This window comes from Entelurus aequoreus, linkage group LG03 (assembly GCF_033978785.1).
Source record: "Entelurus aequoreus isolate RoL-2023_Sb linkage group LG03, RoL_Eaeq_v1.1, whole genome shotgun sequence".
Taxonomy (NCBI): Eukaryota; Metazoa; Chordata; class Actinopteri; order Syngnathiformes; family Syngnathidae; genus Entelurus; species Entelurus aequoreus.
Genome location: NC_084733.1, coordinates 86,723,370 through 86,743,375, shown reverse-complemented (window position 1 = coordinate 86,743,375; position 20,006 = coordinate 86,723,370). Strand labels below are relative to the sequence as shown.

Here is a 20,006-nt window from a genome sequence, read left to right as displayed (position 1 = left end):
TAACAGTACAGATTAGACATATTTAACAATCATACACATTTACACACGAAAAGAAAAGAAAAGAAAAAGAATGACCGAAAAAGCTGCTGCTATCGAATATTTTAGTAATCGAGTATTCTATCGTATATCCCAATCGATTAATCGAGTAATCGAATAAATCATATTTTTGCTTTAAAAAAAATAAAAATAATATATATATATTTTTTTGTCCTGTCCAGCTTCTCAGGCAAATCCTATAGTTGATGTAGATGCCCATATCGGCTGTACAAATGTACTTTACAAAAGAGAAGTGTGGGATGCTTCTTTTGTTGCCTTATTTGTATTTTGACTTTATTGAATGAATGAAATAAGTTTGAATGAAATAAGTCAACCATCAACCATTTTCTGTGACCAGTTTAACAGTACAGATTAGACATATTTAACAATCATACACATTTACACACAAAAAGAAAAGAAAAGAAAAAGAATGACCGAAAAAGCTGCTGCTATCGAATATTTTAGTCATCGAGTATTCTATCGTATATCCCGATCGATTAATCGAGTAATCGAATAAATCATATTTTTGCTTTAAAAAAAATAAATATATATATTTTTTTGTCCTGTCCAGCTTCTCAGGCAAATCCTATAGTTGATGTAGATGCCCATATCGGCTGTAAAAATGTACTTTACAAAAGAGAAGTGTGGGATACTTCTTTTGTTGCCTTATTTGTATTTTGACTTTATTGAATGAATGAAATAAGTTTGAATGAAATAAGTCAACCATCAACCATTTTCTGTGACCAGTTTAACAGTACAGATTAGACATATTTAACAATCATACACATTTACACACAAAAAGAAAAGAAAAGAAAAAGAATGACCGAAAAAGCTGCTGCTATCGAATATTTTAGTCATCGAGTATTCTATCGTATATCCCAATCGATTAGTCGAGTAATCGAATAAATCATATTTTTGCTTTTAAAAAAAATAAAATAATATATATATATTTTTTTGTCCTGTCCAGCTTCTCAGGCAAATCCTATAGTTGATGTTAGATGCCCTTATCGGCTGTTCAAATGTACTTTACAAAAGAGAAGTGTGGGATACTTCTTTTGTTGCCTTATTTGTATTTTGACTTTATTGAATGAATGAAATAAGTTTGAATGAAATAAGTCAACCATCAACCATTTTCTGTGACCAGTTTAACAGTACAGATTAGACATATTTAACAATCATACACATTTACACACAAAAAGAAAAGAAAAGAAAAAGAATGACCGAAAAAGCTGCTGCTATCGAATATTTTAGTCATCGAGTATTCTATCGTATATCCCGATCGATTAATCAAGTAATCGAATAAATCATATTTTTGCTTTAAAAAAATAAATATATATATATATTTTTTTGACCTGTCCAGCTTCTCAGGCAAATCCTATAGTTGATGTAGATGCCCATATCGGCTGTACAAATGTACTTTACAAAAGAGAAGTGTGGGATGCTTCTTTTGTTGCCTTATTTGTATTTTGACTATGGAATGAATGAAATAAGTTTGAATGAAATAAGTCAACCATCAACCATTTTCTGTGACCAGTTTAACAGTACAGATTAGACATATTTAACAATCATACACATTTACACACAAAAAGAAAAGAAAAGAAAAAGAATGACCGAAAAAGCTGCTGCTATCGAATATTTTAGTAATCGAGTATTCTATCGTATATCCCAATCGATTAATCGAGTAATCGAATAAATCATATTTTTGCTTTAAAAAAAATAAAATATATATATATATATATTTTTGTCCTGTCCAGCTTCTCAGGCAAATCCTATAGTTGATGTAGATGCCCTTATCGGCTGTACAAATGTACTTTACAAAAGAGAAGTGTGGGATACTTCTTTTGTTGCCTTATTTGTATTTTGACTTTATTGAATGAATGAAATAAGTTTGAATGAAATAAGTCAACCATCAACCATTTTCTGTGACCAGTTTAACAGTACAGATTAGACATATTTAACAATCATACACATTTACACACAAAAAGAAAAGAAAAGAAAATGAATGACCGAAAAAGCTGCTGCTATCGAATATTTTAGTAATCGAGTATTCTATCGTATATCCCGATCGATTAATCAAGTAATCAAATAATCATATTTTTGCTTTAAAAAAATAAAAAATAATATATATATATTTTTTTGTCCTGTCCAGCTTCTCAGGCAAATCCTATAGTTGATGTAGATGCCCATATCGGCTGTTCAAATGTACTTTACAAAAGAGAAGTGTGGGATGCTTCTTTTGTTGCCTTATTTGTATTTTGACTTTATTGAATGAATGAAATAAGTTTGAATGAAATAAGTCAACCATCAACCATTTTCTGTGACCAGTTTAACAGTACAGATTAGACATATTTAACAATCATACACATTTACACACAAAAAGAAAAGAAAAGAAAAAGAATGACCGAAAAAGCTGCTGCTATCGAATATTTTAGTAATCGAGTATTCTATCGTACATCCCGATCGATTAATCGAGTAATCGAATAAATCATATTTTTGCTTTAAAAAAAAGAATTAAAAAAATTTAAAAATATATTTTTTTGTCCTGTCCAGCTTCTCAGGCAAATCCTATAGTTGATGTAGATGCCCATATCGGCTGTAAAAATGTACTTTACAAAAGAGAAGTGTGGGATGCTTCTTTTGTTGCCTTATTTGTATTTTGACTTTATTGAATGAATGAAATAAGTTTGAATGAAATAAGTCAACCATCAACCATTTTCTGTGACCAGTTTAACAGTACAGATTAGACATATTTAACAATCATACACATTTACACACAAAAAGAAAAGAAAAAGAATGACCGAAAAAGCTGCTGCTATCGAATATTTTAGTAATCGAGTATTCTATCGTATATCCCGATCGATTAATCGAGTAATCGAATAATCATATTTTTGCTTTAAAAAAAAATATATATATATATATATATTTTTTTGTCCTGTCCAGCTTCTCAGGCAAATCCTATAGTTGATGTAGATGCCCTTATCGGCTGTACAAATGTACTTTACAAAAGAGAAGTGTGGGATACTTCTTTTGTTGCCTTATTTGTATTTTGACTTTATTGAATGAATGAAATAAGTTTGAATGAAATAAGTCAACCATCAACCATTTTCTGTGACCAGTTTAACAGTACAGATTAGACATATTTAACAATCATACACATTTACACACAAAAAGAAAAGAAAAGAAAAAGAATGACCGAAAAAGCTGCTGCTATCGAATATTTTAGTCATCGAGTATTCTATCGTATATCCCGATCGATTAATCGAGTAATCGAATAAATCATATTTTTGCTTTAAAAAAAAAAAAAAAAATATATATATATATATTTTTTTTTGTCCTGTCCAGCTTCTCAGGCAAATCCTATAGTTGATGTAGATGCCCATATCGGCTGTTCAAATGTACTTTACAAAAGAGAAGTGTGGGATGCTTCTTTTGTTGCCTTATTTGTATTTTGACTTTATTGAATGAATGAAATAAGTTTGAATGAAATAAGTCAACCATCAACCATTTTCTGTGACCAGTTTAACAGTACAGATTAGACATATTTAACAATCATACACATTTACACACAAAAAGAAAAGAAAAGAAAAAGAATGACCGAAAAAGCTGCTGCTATCGAATATTTTAGTCATCGAGTATTCTATCGTATATCCCGATCGATTAGTCGAGTAATCGAATAATCATATTTTTGCTTTAAAAAAAAAAAAAATAATATATATATATTTTTTTGTCCTGTCCAGCTTCTCAGGCAAATCCTATAGTTGATGTAGATGCCCATATCGGCTGTTCAAATGTACTTTACAAAAGAGAAGTGTGGGATACTTCTTTTGTTGCCTTATTTGTATTTTGACTTTATTGAATGAATGAAATAAGTTTGAATGAAATAAGTCAACCATCAACCATTTTCTGTGACCAGTTTAACAGTACAGATTAGACATATTTAACAATCATACACATTTACACACAAAAAGAAAAGAAAAGAAAAAGAATGACCGAAAAAGCTGCTGCTATCGAATATTTTAGTAATCGAGTATTCTATCGTATATCCCAATCGATTAATCGAGTAATCGAATAAATCATATTTTTGCTTTAAAAAAAAAAAAATATATATATATATATATTTTTGTCCTGTCCAGCTTCTCAGGCAAATCCTATAGTTGATGTAGATGCCCATATCGGCTGTACAAATGTACTTTACAAAAGAGAAGTGTGGGATACTTCTTTTGTTGCCTTATTTGTATTTTGACTTTATTGAATGAATGAAATAAGTTTGAATGAAATAAGTCAACCATCAACCATTTTCTGTGACCAGTTTAACAGTACAGATTAGACATATTTAACAATCATACACATTTACACACAAAAAGAAAAGAAAAGAAAAAGAATGACCGAAAAAGCTGCTGCTATCGAATATTTTAGTCATCGAGTATTCTATCGTATATCCCAATCGATTAGTCGAGTAATCGAATAAATCATATTTTTGCTTTTAAAAAAAATAAAATAATATATATATATTTTTTTGTCCTGTCCAGCTTCTCAGGCAAATCCTATAGTTGATGTTAGATGCCCTTATCGGCTGTTCAAATGTACTTTACAAAAGAGAAGTGTGGGATACTTCTTTTGTTGCCTTATTTGTATTTTGACTTTATTGAATGAATGAAATAAGTTTGAATGAAATAAGTCAACCATCAACCATTTTCTGTGACCAGTTTAACAGTACAGATTAGACATATTTAACAATCATACACATTTACACACAAAAAGAAAAGAAAAGAAAAAGAATGACCGAAAAAGCTGCTGCTATCGAATATTTTAGTCATCGAGTATTCTATCGTATATCCCGATCGATTAATCAAGTAATCGAATAAATCATATTTTTGCTTTAAAAAAATAAATATATATATATATTTTTTTGACCTGTCCAGCTTCTCAGGCAAATCCTATAGTTGATGTAGATGCCCATATCGGCTGTACAAATGTACTTTACAAAAGAGAAGTGTGGGATGCTTCTTTTGTTGCCTTATTTGTATTTTGACTATGGAATGAATGAAATAAGTTTGAATGAAATAAGTCAACCATCAACCATTTTCTGTGACCAGTTTAACAGTACAGATTAGACATATTTAACAATCATACACATTTACACACAAAAAGAAAAGAAAAGAAAAAGAATGACCGAAAAAGCTGCTGCTATCGAATATTTTAGTAATCGAGTATTCTATCGTATATCCCAATCGATTAATCGAGTAATCGAATAAATCATATTTTTGCTTTAAAAAAAATAAAATATATATATATATATATTTTTGTCCTGTCCAGCTTCTCAGGCAAATCCTATAGTTGATGTAGATGCCCTTATCGGCTGTACAAATGTACTTTACAAAAGAGAAGTGTGGGATACTTCTTTTGTTGCCTTATTTGTATTTTGACTTTATTGAATGAATGAAATAAGTTTGAATGAAATAAGTCAACCATCAACCATTTTCTGTGACCAGTTTAACAGTACAGATTAGACATATTTAACAATCATACACATTTACACACAAAAAGAAAAGAAAAGAAAATGAATGACCGAAAAAGCTGCTGCTATCGAATATTTTAGTAATCGAGTATTCTATCGTATATCCCGATCGATTAATCAAGTAATCAAATAATCATATTTTTGCTTTAAAAAAATAAAAAATAATATATATATATTTTTTTGTCCTGTCCAGCTTCTCAGGCAAATCCTATAGTTGATGTAGATGCCCATATCGGCTGTTCAAATGTACTTTACAAAAGAGAAGTGTGGGATGCTTCTTTTGTTGCCTTATTTGTATTTTGACTTTATTGAATGAATGAAATAAGTTTGAATGAAATAAGTCAACCATCAACCATTTTCTGTGACCAGTTTAACAGTACAGATTAGACATATTTAACAATCATACACATTTACACACAAAAAGAAAAGAAAAGAAAAAGAATGACCGAAAAAGCTGCTGCTATCGAATATTTTAGTAATCGAGTATTCTATCGTACATCCCGATCGATTAATCGAGTAATCGAATAAATCATATTTTTGCTTTAAAAAAAAGAATTAAAAAAATTTAAAAATATATTTTTTTGTCCTGTCCAGCTTCTCAGGCAAATCCTATAGTTGATGTAGATGCCCATATCGGCTGTAAAAATGTACTTTACAAAAGAGAAGTGTGGGATGCTTCTTTTGTTGCCTTATTTGTATTTTGACTTTATTGAATGAATGAAATAAGTTTGAATGAAATAAGTCAACCATCAACCATTTTCTGTGACCAGTTTAACAGTACAGATTAGACATATTTAACAATCATACACATTTACACACAAAAAGAAAAGAAAAAGAATGACCGAAAAAGCTGCTGCTATCGAATATTTTAGTAATCGAGTATTCTATCGTATATCCCGATCGATTAATCGAGTAATCGAATAATCATATTTTTGCTTTAAAAAAAAATATATATATATATATATTTTTTTTTGTCCTGTCCAGCTTCTCAGGCAAATCCTATAGTTGATGTAGATGCCCTTATCGGCTGTACAAATGTACTTTACAAAAGAGAAGTGTGGGATACTTCTTTTGTTGCCTTATTTGTATTTTGACTTTATTGAATGAATGAAATAAGTTTGAATGAAATAAGTCAACCATCAACCATTTTCTGTGACCAGTTTAACAGTACAGATTAGACATATTTAACAATCATACACATTTACACACAAAAAGAAAAGAAAAGAAAAAGAATGACCGAAAAAGCTGCTGCTATCGAATATTTTAGTCATCGAGTATTCTATCGTATATCCCGATCGATTAATCGAGTAATCGAATAAATCATATTTTTGCTTTAAAAAAAAAAAAAAAAATATATATATATATATTTTTTTTTGTCCTGTCCAGCTTCTCAGGCAAATCCTATAGTTGATGTAGATGCCCATATCGGCTGTTCAAATGTACTTTACAAAAGAGAAGTGTGGGATGCTTCTTTTGTTGCCTTATTTGTATTTTGACTTTATTGAATGAATGAAATAAGTTTGAATGAAATAAGTCAACCATCAACCATTTTCTGTGACCAGTTTAACAGTACAGATTAGACATATTTAACAATCATACACATTTACACACAAAAAGAAAAGAAAAGAAAAAGAATGACCGAAAAAGCTGCTGCTATCGAATATTTTAGTCATCGAGTATTCTATCGTATATCCCGATCGATTAGTCGAGTAATCGAATAATCATATTTTTGCTTTAAAAAAAAAAAAAATAATATATATATATTTTTTTGTCCTGTCCAGCTTCTCAGGCAAATCCTATAGTTGATGTAGATGCCCATATCGGCTGTTCAAATGTACTTTACAAAAGAGAAGTGTGGGATACTTCTTTTGTTGCCTTATTTGTATTTTGACTTTATTGAATGAATGAAATAAGTTTGAATGAAATAAGTCAACCATCAACCATTTTCTGTGACCAGTTTAACAGTACAGATTAGACATATTTAACAATCATACACATTTACACACAAAAAGAAAAGAAAAGAAAAAGAATGACCGAAAAAGCTGCTGCTATCGAATATTTTAGTAATCGAGTATTCTATCGTATATCCCAATCGATTAATCGAGTAATCGAATAAATCATATTTTTGCTTTAAAAAAAAAAATATATATATATATATATATTTTTGTCCTGTCCAGCTTCTCAGGCAAATCCTATAGTTGATGTAGATGCCCATATCGGCTGTACAAATGTACTTTACAAAAGAGAAGTGTGGGATACTTCTTTTGTTGCCTTATTTGTATTTTGACTTTATTGAATGAATGAAATAAGTTTGAATGAAATAAGTCAACCATCAACCATTTTCTGTGACCAGTTTAACAGTACAGATTAGACATATTTAACAATCATACACATTTACACACAAAAAGAAAAGAAAAGAAAAAGAATGACCGAAAAAGCTGCTGCTATCGAATATTTTAGTCATCGAGTATTCTATCGTATATCCCAATCGATTAGTCGAGTAATCGAATAAATCATATTTTTGCTTTTAAAAAAAATAAAATAATATATATATATTTTTTTGTCCTGTCCAGCTTCTCAGGCAAATCCTATAGTTGATGTTAGATGCCCTTATCGGCTGTTCAAATGTACTTTACAAAAGAGAAGTGTGGGATACTTCTTTTGTTGCCTTATTTGTATTTTGACTTTATTGAATGAATGAAATAAGTTTGAATGAAATAAGTCAACCATCAACCATTTTCTGTGACCAGTTTAACAGTACAGATTAGACATATTTAACAATCATACACATTTACACACAAAAAGAAAAGAAAAGAAAAAGAATGACCGAAAAAGCTGCTGCTATCGAATATTTTAGTCATCGAGTATTCTATCGTATATCCCGATCGATTAATCAAGTAATCGAATAAATCATATTTTTGCTTTAAAAAAATAAATATATATATATTTTTTTTTGACCTGTCCAGCTTCTCAGGCAAATCCTATAGTTGATGTAGATGCCCATATCGGCTGTACAAATGTACTTTACAAAAGAGAAGTGTGGGATGCTTCTTTTGTTGCCTTATTTGTATTTTGACTATGGAATGAATGAAATAAGTTTGAATGAAATAAGTCAACCATCAACCATTTTCTGTGACCAGTTTAACAGTACAGATTAGACATATTTAACAATCATACACATTTACACACAAAAAGAAAAGAAAAGAAAAAGAATGACCGAAAAAGCTGCTGCTATCGAATATTTTAGTAATCGAGTATTCTATCGTATATCCCAATCGATTAATCGAGTAATCGAATAAATCATATTTTTGCTTTAAAAAAAATAAAATATATATATATATATATTTTTGTCCTGTCCAGCTTCTCAGGCAAATCCTATAGTTGATGTAGATGCCCTTATCGGCTGTACAAATGTACTTTACAAAAGAGAAGTGTGGGATACTTCTTTTGTTGCCTTATTTGTATTTTGACTTTATTGAATGAATGAAATAAGTTTGAATGAAATAAGTCAACCATCAACCATTTTCTGTGACCAGTTTAACAGTACAGATTAGACATATTTAACAATCATACACATTTACACACAAAAAGAAAAGAAAAGAAAATGAATGACCGAAAAAGCTGCTGCTATCGAATATTTTAGTAATCGAGTATTCTATCGTATATCCCGATCGATTAATCAAGTAATCAAATAATCATATTTTTGCTTTAAAAAAATAAAAAATAATATATATATATTTTTTTGTCCTGTCCAGCTTCTCAGGCAAATCCTATAGTTGATGTAGATGCCCATATCGGCTGTTCAAATGTACTTTACAAAAGAGAAGTGTGGGATGCTTCTTTTGTTGCCTTATTTGTATTTTGACTTTATTGAATGAATGAAATAAGTTTGAATGAAATAAGTCAACCATCAACCATTTTCTGTGACCAGTTTAACAGTACAGATTAGACATATTTAACAATCATACACATTTACACACAAAAAGAAAAGAAAAGAAAAAGAATGACCGAAAAAGCTGCTGCTATCGAATATTTTAGTAATCGAGTATTCTATCGTACATCCCGATCGATTAATCGAGTAATCGAATAAATCATATTTTTGCTTTAAAAAAAAGAATTAAAAAAATTTAAAAATATATTTTTTTGTCCTGTCCAGCTTCTCAGGCAAATCCTATAGTTGATGTAGATGCCCATATCGGCTGTAAAAATGTACTTTACAAAAGAGAAGTGTGGGATGCTTCTTTTGTTGCCTTATTTGTATTTTGACTTTATTGAATGAATGAAATAAGTTTGAATGAAATAAGTCAACCATCAACCATTTTCTGTGACCAGTTTAACAGTACAGATTAGACATATTTAACAATCATACACATTTACACACAAAAAGAAAAGAAAAAGAATGACCGAAAAAGCTGCTGCTATCGAATATTTTAGTAATCGAGTATTCTATCGTATATCCCGATCGATTAATCGAGTAATCGAATAATCATATTTTTGCTTTAAAAAAAAAAATATATATATATATATATTTTTTTGTCCTGTCCAGCTTCTCAGGCAAATCCTATAGTTGATGTAGATGCCCTTATCGGCTGTACAAATGTACTTTACAAAAGAGAAGTGTGGGATACTTCTTTTGTTGCCTTATTTGTATTTTGACTTTATTGAATGAATGAAATAAGTTTGAATGAAATAAGTCAACCATCAACCATTTTCTGTGACCAGTTTAACAGTACAGATTAGACATATTTAACAATCATACACATTTACACACAAAAAGAAAAGAAAAGAAAAAGAATGACCGAAAAAGCTGCTGCTATCGAATATTTTAGTCATCGAGTATTCTATCGTATATCCCGATCGATTAATCGAGTAATCGAATAAATCATATTTTTGCTTTAAAAAAAAAAAAAAATATATATATATATATATTTTTTTTTGTCCTGTCCAGCTTCTCAGGCAAATCCTATAGTTGATGTAGATGCCCATATCGGCTGTTCAAATGTACTTTACAAAAGAGAAGTGTGGGATGCTTCTTTTGTTGCCTTATTTGTATTTTGACTTTATTGAATGAATGAAATAAGTTTGAATGAAATAAGTCAACCATCAACCATTTTCTGTGACCAGTTTAACAGTACAGATTAGACATATTTAACAATCATACACATTTACACACAAAAAGAAAAGAAAAGAAAAAGAATGACCGAAAAAGCTGCTGCTATCGAATATTTTAGTCATCGAGTATTCTATCGTATATCCCGATCGATTAGTCGAGTAATCGAATAATCATATTTTTGCTTTAAAAAAAAATAAAATAATATATATATATTTTTTTGTCCTGTCCAGCTTCTCAGGCAAATCCTATAGTTGATGTAGATGCCCATATCGGCTGTTCAAATGTACTTTACAAAAGAGAAGTGTGGGATACTTCTTTTGTTGCCTTATTTGTATTTTGACTTTATTGAATGAATGAAATAAGTTTGAATGAAATAAGTCAACCATCAACCATTTTCTGTGACCAGTTTAACAGTACAGATTAGACATATTTAACAATCATACACATTTACACACAAAAAGAAAAGAAAAGAAAAAGAATGACCGAAAAAGCTGCTGCTATCGAATATTTTAGTAATCGAGTATTCTATCGTATATCCCAATCGATTAATCGAGTAATCGAATAAATCATATTTTTGCTTTAAAAAAAAAAAAATATATATATATATATATTTTTGTCCTGTCCAGCTTCTCAGGCAAATCCTATAGTTGATGTAGATGCCCTTATCGGCTGTACAAATGTACTTTACAAAAGAGAAGTGTGGGATACTTCTTTTGTTGCCTTATTTGTATTTTGACTTTATTGAATGAATGAAATAAGTTTGAATGAAATAAGTCAACCATCAACCATTTTCTGTGACCAGTTTAACAGTACAGATTAGACATATTTAACAATCATACACATTTACACACAAAAAGAAAAGAAAAGAAAATGAATGACCGAAAAAGCTGCTGCTATCGAATATTTTAGTAATCGAGTATTCTATCGTATATCCCGATCGATTAATCAAGTAATCAAATAATCATATTTTTGCTTTAAAAAAATAAAAAATAATATATATATATTTTTTTGTCCTGTCCAGCTTCTCAGGCAAATCCTATAGTTGATGTAGATGCCCATATCGGCTGTACAAATGTACTTTACAAAAGAGAAGTGTGGGATACTTCTTTTGTTGCCTTATTTGTATTTTGGCTTTATTGAATGAATGAAATAAGTTTATTTCGGTCATTTAATCAACCATCAACCTTTTTGGGGGTAGCTGGGGGTGTATATTGTAGCGTCCCGGAAGAGTTAGTGCTGCAAGGGGTTCCGGGTATTTGTTCTGTTGTGCTTATGTTGTGTTACGGTGCGGATGTTCTCCCGAAATGTGTTTGTCATTCTTGTTTGGTGTGGGTTCACAGGGTGGCGTCTATTTGTAACAGTGTTAAAGTTGTTTATACGGCCACCCTCAGTGTGACCTGTATGGCTGTTGACCAAGTAAGCCTTGCATTCACTTGTGTGTGTGAAAAGCCATAGATATTATGTGACTGGGCCGGCACGCAAAGGCAGTGCCTTTAAGGTTTATTAGCGCTCTGTACTTCTCCCTACGTCCGTGTACACAGCGGCGTTTTAAAAAGTCATACATTTTACTTTTTGAAAGCGATACCGATAATTTTGAAACCGATACCAATAATTTAATTTCCGATATTACATTTTAAAGCATTTATCGGCCGATAATATCGGCAGCCCTATGTGCTGCGTGGTGTGACCTCATCAACGAAAACAACATACCGTATTTCCTTGAATTGTCGCCGGGAATATAGTATTCGCCTGCCTAGAATTACAGCCGGGTCAAACTCGTTTCGCAAAATAATTAGCGCATGTTTGGCACTTCCGCCGGGTCAAATATGAGTCATTAAATGACTCCCGCCTCCTGGTGGTAGAGGGCGCTAGTGATCCTTCTTGCGACTACCAGTACTGCAGAAGACCGGTGCTGCAGAAGAAGACAACAAGCAGCATGCGTTAGCCGCGATCGTTTGCTTGCACTTTTACCATGGAGGATTACATATCTAAAATAAAACAGTTTTCTAAACTGGACTTTCAATCGAAGCAGGAGGTAAAAATTAAAGGAATATCTCCAGAGACTTTTAAAACTGAAGAAAGATAAGGAAGACTGCCTTTGATCAGAAGCAGCTGCAGATGGACATCATTTATAAGTAAAGGTAAGACCATAATAACGTTTTTTTTTTATTAAATGTGCTTTTCATGATAAGGTAAGCGCCGGAGTGAGAAGAGGTTTTAAAATAATTAGCGCATGCTTGCCCATCCCGCATGCTTTTGGTAAGCGCAGGAGTGAGAAGAGGTTTTAAATTAATTAGCGCCCCTGCGGCTATTCAAGGAATTACGGTACACTTGCTGTCATGCCCATTTTGTCCAATCAGAAGCCTGAAAAAAGCAGCAATAGCTGACTTGGTGCAGCATTACACCTCCTATTGTGTTTATTTTGATATACTTTAGACGTACAATGCCATGTACATTATCTTTAAAACCTGCCTGCACGTACACAGAATCCTGGGAACATTATTAAAGAGCGAACGCACGCCTGTGCTGCTGAAACCCAACACCCATAGAATTATGACGTGTTCAGCAACATGTGATAATGTTTATTTTACGACGGTTATTTTAAATAACACGGTGATTTTTTTCTTAGTACATAAACGAGAGAGGCTAAAAACCACCTACTTTACCCTCTTTTGATTCTGTACTTATAAAAAATCCCAGTTTTTTGGAATGGGATTTTTTTTTTTTTGCTGGGATTTTTTCTAAGTACAGAAACGAGAGAGGCTAAACTTCTCACCTACTTTTACCTTCTTTGGATTTTGTCGTTTTTTTTCCTGGTCGACCAAAACACCCGCATCACATTAGTAGGTGCGCCATGTCTTACAGGCTGAAATCACAGGGAATGTGTCCGAGTCAAAGTGAGCTATTTTGGGACACAATTATGGGGTATTTCCCCTATTTTTACCCGGTCCTCTTTTTAACGGCACTTCCAGGACCTGAGAGACAGGGGCTCGTGCAGACATCCGTATCCGCCTAGGGCAGGGGTGTCCAAAGTGTGGCCCGGGGGCCATTTGCGGCCCGCAGCTCATGTTTTACCGGCCTACTAAAACTTTTTTTTTTTAAACATTAAAACGTGGAATAAAAGAGAAAATAGGTGAAATGCAACGAGAAAAAAAGTTGCATTTTTGACTCTAATAACACCATTTTCTAAAATAATTAAAAAAAAAAAATAATGAGGCAAAATCAGTTGCTATGAATTATTGACGGGTTTAAGGACAAGAAGGACTCAAATACAACAAACAAAAAAACCACGAAAAATATGAAAATTATTTTAAAGAATACATACAAATTATATACTAATAGTAATTATACTAATTATTATACTGATTGTTATTATAAATATACTAAACTAATTACACTATATATTATCTGAAGCTGATATAGAGATGTAAGTGTTGAATGTAAAAAAAAAAAATACAAAAAAAAGCATGACCATTTTATGAGCGGGGCACTTTTGGATCCCCAAAAATTTAGTGGAATTAAAAAACACCTGTCTTTGCTAAAAAAAAAAAAATAATAATAATAAATTCAAATCAATTTTGCTATGAATTATTGACCTATTTAGGGATCAAATTACTTCACATCAAATATTCCACTTTGAAAATCTTTTTGGGAAAAATATTGTATATTTTGTATTTTTGCCCAAAAAAATTGGGTGACTTATTTTTAACCTTTTTTAAGACTGAAACCCTTCTGGGTCCCTAGGACCTAACTTGAGCGAGCCCCAAAGGTTAAAAAAAGAAGAAGTGTATATTGTATTGGTTTTGAAAATGGAGAAAATATCAAAATTGCCCCCGCGTGCTTTGATTTTTCAGTGTGCGGCCCTCAGTGGTAAAGGTTTGGACACTCCTGGCCTAGGGGGCGCTCTCCCGGAACACAACCTAGAGCAAGTCCGAGTAAATACACGAACCCGTGTATTACATGTGCAGTGAAGTCTACATTTCTGAAATCAGCACGCACGTAACGAGCCAAGGAAACCATTTTGCATGTTTAAGTATCTATATCAGTGGTTCTTAACCTTGTTGGAGGTACCGAACCCCACCAGTTTCATATGCGCATTCACCGAACCCTTCTTTAGTGAAAAATAAAATGTTTTTTTTCAAATTCAAGACAAAGTTATATGTTTTTGGTAACACTTTAGTATGGGGAACATATTCTAAGTAACAAAGACTTAATTTAGAGTTTTTTGGTTAGGGTCAGGGTTAGAGGATTAGGGTTATAATAAGGCCATGTCGAATAAGGCATTAATAAGTACTTAATAATGACTAGTCAAGAGCCAATATGTTACAATTTTGCAATATTTTCTCCTAAAATAATTACTTTTTCATTTAAATGTGTTACTTTTTCATGTAAAATGGTGACATTTGTCATACACAATTCTTTTATCACAATATTACCAATTTTTTTGGTGTTCTTGTAAAATAGTGAAATTTTGTGTGTAAAATTATGACCTTTGTCATAATTTTGCCAAGTGAAATTCCAATTATCAATATTATAATATTGCCAACATTTTTCAAGTTTTCTTATAGAATTGTGACTTTTGTCGAGTAAAATTACGACTCTTCATAAAATTGCCAAAATGTAAAGCTTTTCTTGTAAAATTGCGACTGTTATTGAGTAAAATTCCAACTTTTATCATAATATCGCACAAATGTTCAGTTTTTCTAGTAACATTTTGACTTGCGTTGAGTAAAATTACGACTTTTATTATAATACTGCCAAAATTTAAAGTTTTTCTTGTGAAATTCCAACAAATTTTTCACAACAAGCTTTTTTATATTTACATAGTATGTATATATTATTAATGTTGTAAATACAAATCTTTATATATCTAGAAAGGGTGGTCCTAAAGAGGGAGGCATTTTTCGGAGGTCTCAAGAAGGTAAAAAATACAATATGTTCCCCATACTAAAGTGTTAACATGTTTTATTACTGGTGCATAAAATGAAGCGTGCATGAACATCACCTTGTTCAAACAACAAAACAACACAGTGCATAAACTCACAACAAATGACACACCTGCAAACCAGTCAGCTGTTGCCATATCCGTAATACGCCGATAGGGAGAAGTTTGTATTTACACGATGAGTCTGGTGTGTTTTGACCTCCGCCGAACCCCTGAGCCCGACTCACCGAACCCTTAGGGTTCGATCGAACTCAGGTTATGAACCACTGCTCTATATAAAGCACACGGGCGTGGCATTTAATCATGGATATAGTGATATGGTACATGTGTAATGAAGTGTATATTGTCTTTAACATCAGTGCACACTACAAGGAGGACGCTAGAATGAAGGTTTTAGAATGGCCTTCCCAAAGTCTGGACTTAAACGTGTGGACAATGCTGAAGAAACAAGTCCATGTCAGAAAACCAACACATTTAGCTGAACTGCACCAATTCTGTCAAGAGGAGTGGTCAAAAATTCAAGCAGAAGCTTGTGGATGGCTACCAAAAGCACCTTATTGCAGTGAAACTTGCCAAGGGACATGTAAGCAAATATTAACTGCCAGGTTCAAACACCAATGACATCTATTAAACAAGACAAGAAGCAAAGAATTAAACAGAGACAGAATTAAATTTGGCTCAATTGAGGAGAAAACATCTGGGCTGTACTTTTGTAGCGAAAGATTGTATGCCACCTTTTTTATTTGGACTTTCCCTGATTACATGGCAAAAGCTGTTTCTAAGGGAGGGGGGGTCGTAAACAGCCATCGCCTTTGGTTACAGAACAGTTAAAAAGAAAAGGTCGCCTTGAGGGGAGTCAGGCCCTGCTTCCTCTCCGCTTTTGTAGTTCTTGGGGTTCTAGGGTCAGGACAAGCTAAAATCATCAGCCCGGAGGTTGGGTCTTGGGCGCAGTTGGGTGTTACAACAGGACACAAACACACGTCAAAAGTGGTAAAGGAATGGCTAAATCAGGCTAGAATGAAGGTTTTAGAACGGCCTTCCCAAAGTCCTGACTTAAACGTGTGGACAATGCTGAAGAAACAAGTCCATGTCAGAAAACCAACACATTTAGCTGAACTTTACCAATTTTGTCAAGAGGAGTGGTCAAAAATTCAAGCAGAAGCTTGTGGATGGCTACCAAAAGCGCCTTATTGCAGTGAAACTTGCCAAGGGACATGTAAGCAAATATTAACATTGCTGTATGTATACTTTTGACCTAGCACATTTTCAGTAGACTCATAATAAATTCATAAAAGAAGCAAACTTCATGAAGGTTTTTTTGTGACCAACAAGTATGTGCTCCAATCACTCTATAACAAAAAAATAAGAGTTATTGGCAACTCAAGACAGCCATGACATGATGTTCTTTACAAGTGTATGTCCACTTTTGATCGCGACTGTAAGTCCGTGCCATGTGGTCCATATTTTTTTTAATGAAGTGATGATGTTGGATGTGCTGTGTTACTGACTACATTTTATCCAGCGATACTTGATAACAACTGAACACCAACGCTAAGATGACCCGCAGAAGCAACATTATGAGGTTTGTCTTTGTGGAAGTTGACTTTTTGCGGAAAGTATTGTATGTCATACAAACATGCTGGAATTTGTTTTTACCATTTTAAAGGGGAACTGCACTTTTTGGGAATTTTGCCCATCGTTTACAATCATTACGAGAGACAAGAACACACGTCTTTTATTTTATTTTTTATTTTTTTTGGACAATTTTAAAGATGATAAACGCTTGAAAGATGCGGCTAATTGGAGTCAGTTACTTTTGTAACCTTCACAACCTCTAAAACCCTCCATCAACATTTTATATACACACTGCAAGTGTATACTGTATATATAATGTAGTAACAGACACCTTCATAACAATATGTAATATGTACAATATACACACTGCAAGTATATATATAATGTAGTAACAGACACCTTCATAACAATATGTAATATGTACAATATACACACTGCAAGTATATATATAATGTAGTAACAGACACCTTCATAACACTATGTAATATGTACAATATACACACTGCAAGTATATATATATAATGTAGTAACAGACACCTTCATAACAATATGTAATATGTACAATATACACACTGCAAGTATAAATATAATGTAGTAACAGACACCTTCATAAAAATGTATAATATGTGCAATATACTCACTGCAAATATATATATATATATATATACATATATATATATATATATATATATATATATATATATATATATATATATATATATATATATATATATATATATATATATATATATATATAATGTAGGAACAGACACCTTCATAACAATATGTAATATGTACAATATACTCACTGCAAGTATATATGTAATGTAATGACAGACACCTTCATAACAATATGTAATATGTACAATATACACACTGCAAGTATATATATAATGTAGTAACAGACACCTTCATAACAATATGTAATATGTACAATATACACACTGCAATTATAAATATAATGTAGTAACAGACACCTTCATAACAATATGTAATATTTACAATATACACACTGCAAGTATAAATATATATTTATATGTATATATAACGTAGTGACAGACACCATCATAACAATATGTAATATGTACAATATACACACTGCAAGTATATATATATATATATATATATATATATATATATATATATATAAAATCTAGTAACAGAGACCTTCATAACAATATGTAATATGTACAATATACACACTGCACGTATATATATATATATATATATATATATATATATATATATATATATATATATATATATATATATATATATATATAGTAACAGACACCTTCATAACAATATGTAATATGTACAATATACACACTGCAATTATAAATATAATGTAGTAACAGACACCTTCATAACAATATGTAATATTTACAATATACACACTGCAAGTATAAATATATATTTATATGTATATATAACGTAGTGACAGACACCATCATAACAATATGTAATATGTACAATATACACACTGCAAGTATATATATATATATATATATATATATATATATATATATATATATATATATATATATATATATATATATATATATATATATATATATATATATATATATATAAAATCTAGTAACAGAGACCTTCATAACAATATGTAATATGTACAATATACACACTGCACGTATATATATATATATATATATATATATATATATATATATATATATATATATATATATATAGTAACAGACACCTTCATAACAATATGTAATATGTACAATATACACACTGCAAGTATATATATAATGTCGTAACAGACACCTTCATAACAATATGTAATATGCACAATATTCACCGTATTTTAATAAATTCCGGGACTGATTTCTTTTGCGCATTGATTTCTGTTTCCATAGCAACGCACGTCTGACTTCTGGCAACATGTGTGTTCTTACTTCTGTTTACTAATCATGGCAGACTTTGTAACAGACAACAAAGACGACTATTTTTGGATTAACAACCTTATACTTTTGAAGCTGAGTATACTGCAGCTTATAGAAGCGAGCAGGAAGGAAGAGTGAGACGTTGGAGCAGACGGAAGCCGGGAGAGTGAGATGAAAGTGATTTTGAGGCTATAAATATGGAACTTGGAGACGAGCTATTTCGACATAAATGGAGTGCTTACCCAAAATCAACAGGAAATGTCCCCGGCCAGCTGGACCAGACGAACAACTCCCAATTAGCTGCATTGCTAGCCACCGAGAACAAGACGATTTTAATGTGTTAGAAAGCAACAAAAACCAAATCAACTTTAGTCTTCTTGTCTCTCATATATTGTGAAAGAAGTGCAGTCTCAAGGTTTTTGTTTGTGGTACTGTAACTTTACTGTAGTTGCTGGTTCTTATATGATTAAAACATGGACAATTATTTGTTAATTTCAGGCAAGCTCCACCTGTCTTTCTTATAGATAACAGTAGTGCTCTATTCTATCCATAATCATGTTAGACTCCTGTTGAACAGAACAAAATGTCAAAGCAACAAACACAACTCTTGTTAACACATCACATTTTGGTAGACACACCAGAAAAAAGTGGACTATTGGTGTGAAAGCACTCGGGCTGTGAATCTTTAGGCACCACACGATTTCATTCGATTATTGGGGGTAAGGATTCGATTCAGAATCATTTCTCGAATCAAAATCAATACTTTTTTTAATAACATCGGGTGCCAGTTCTATGATGGACTACAATGCCTCCATAAAATTACATTTCTATATTACTAAAGAAGAAAACTGGTTGTGTTTTATAAAATAAAGGATAGACCACAGAAACCTCGACTATATACCTCCTATA

At 31.7% G+C, this 20,006-nt stretch overlaps 1 protein-coding gene across 1 annotated transcript in view; it reads left to right on the top strand.

Moving 5' to 3' along the window:
• The window catches only part of nt5dc3 (5'-nucleotidase domain containing 3), an 88,065-nt gene that overhangs the window by 65,129 nt on the left and 2,930 nt on the right, over positions 1-20,006 (top strand). The window lies entirely within an intron of this gene.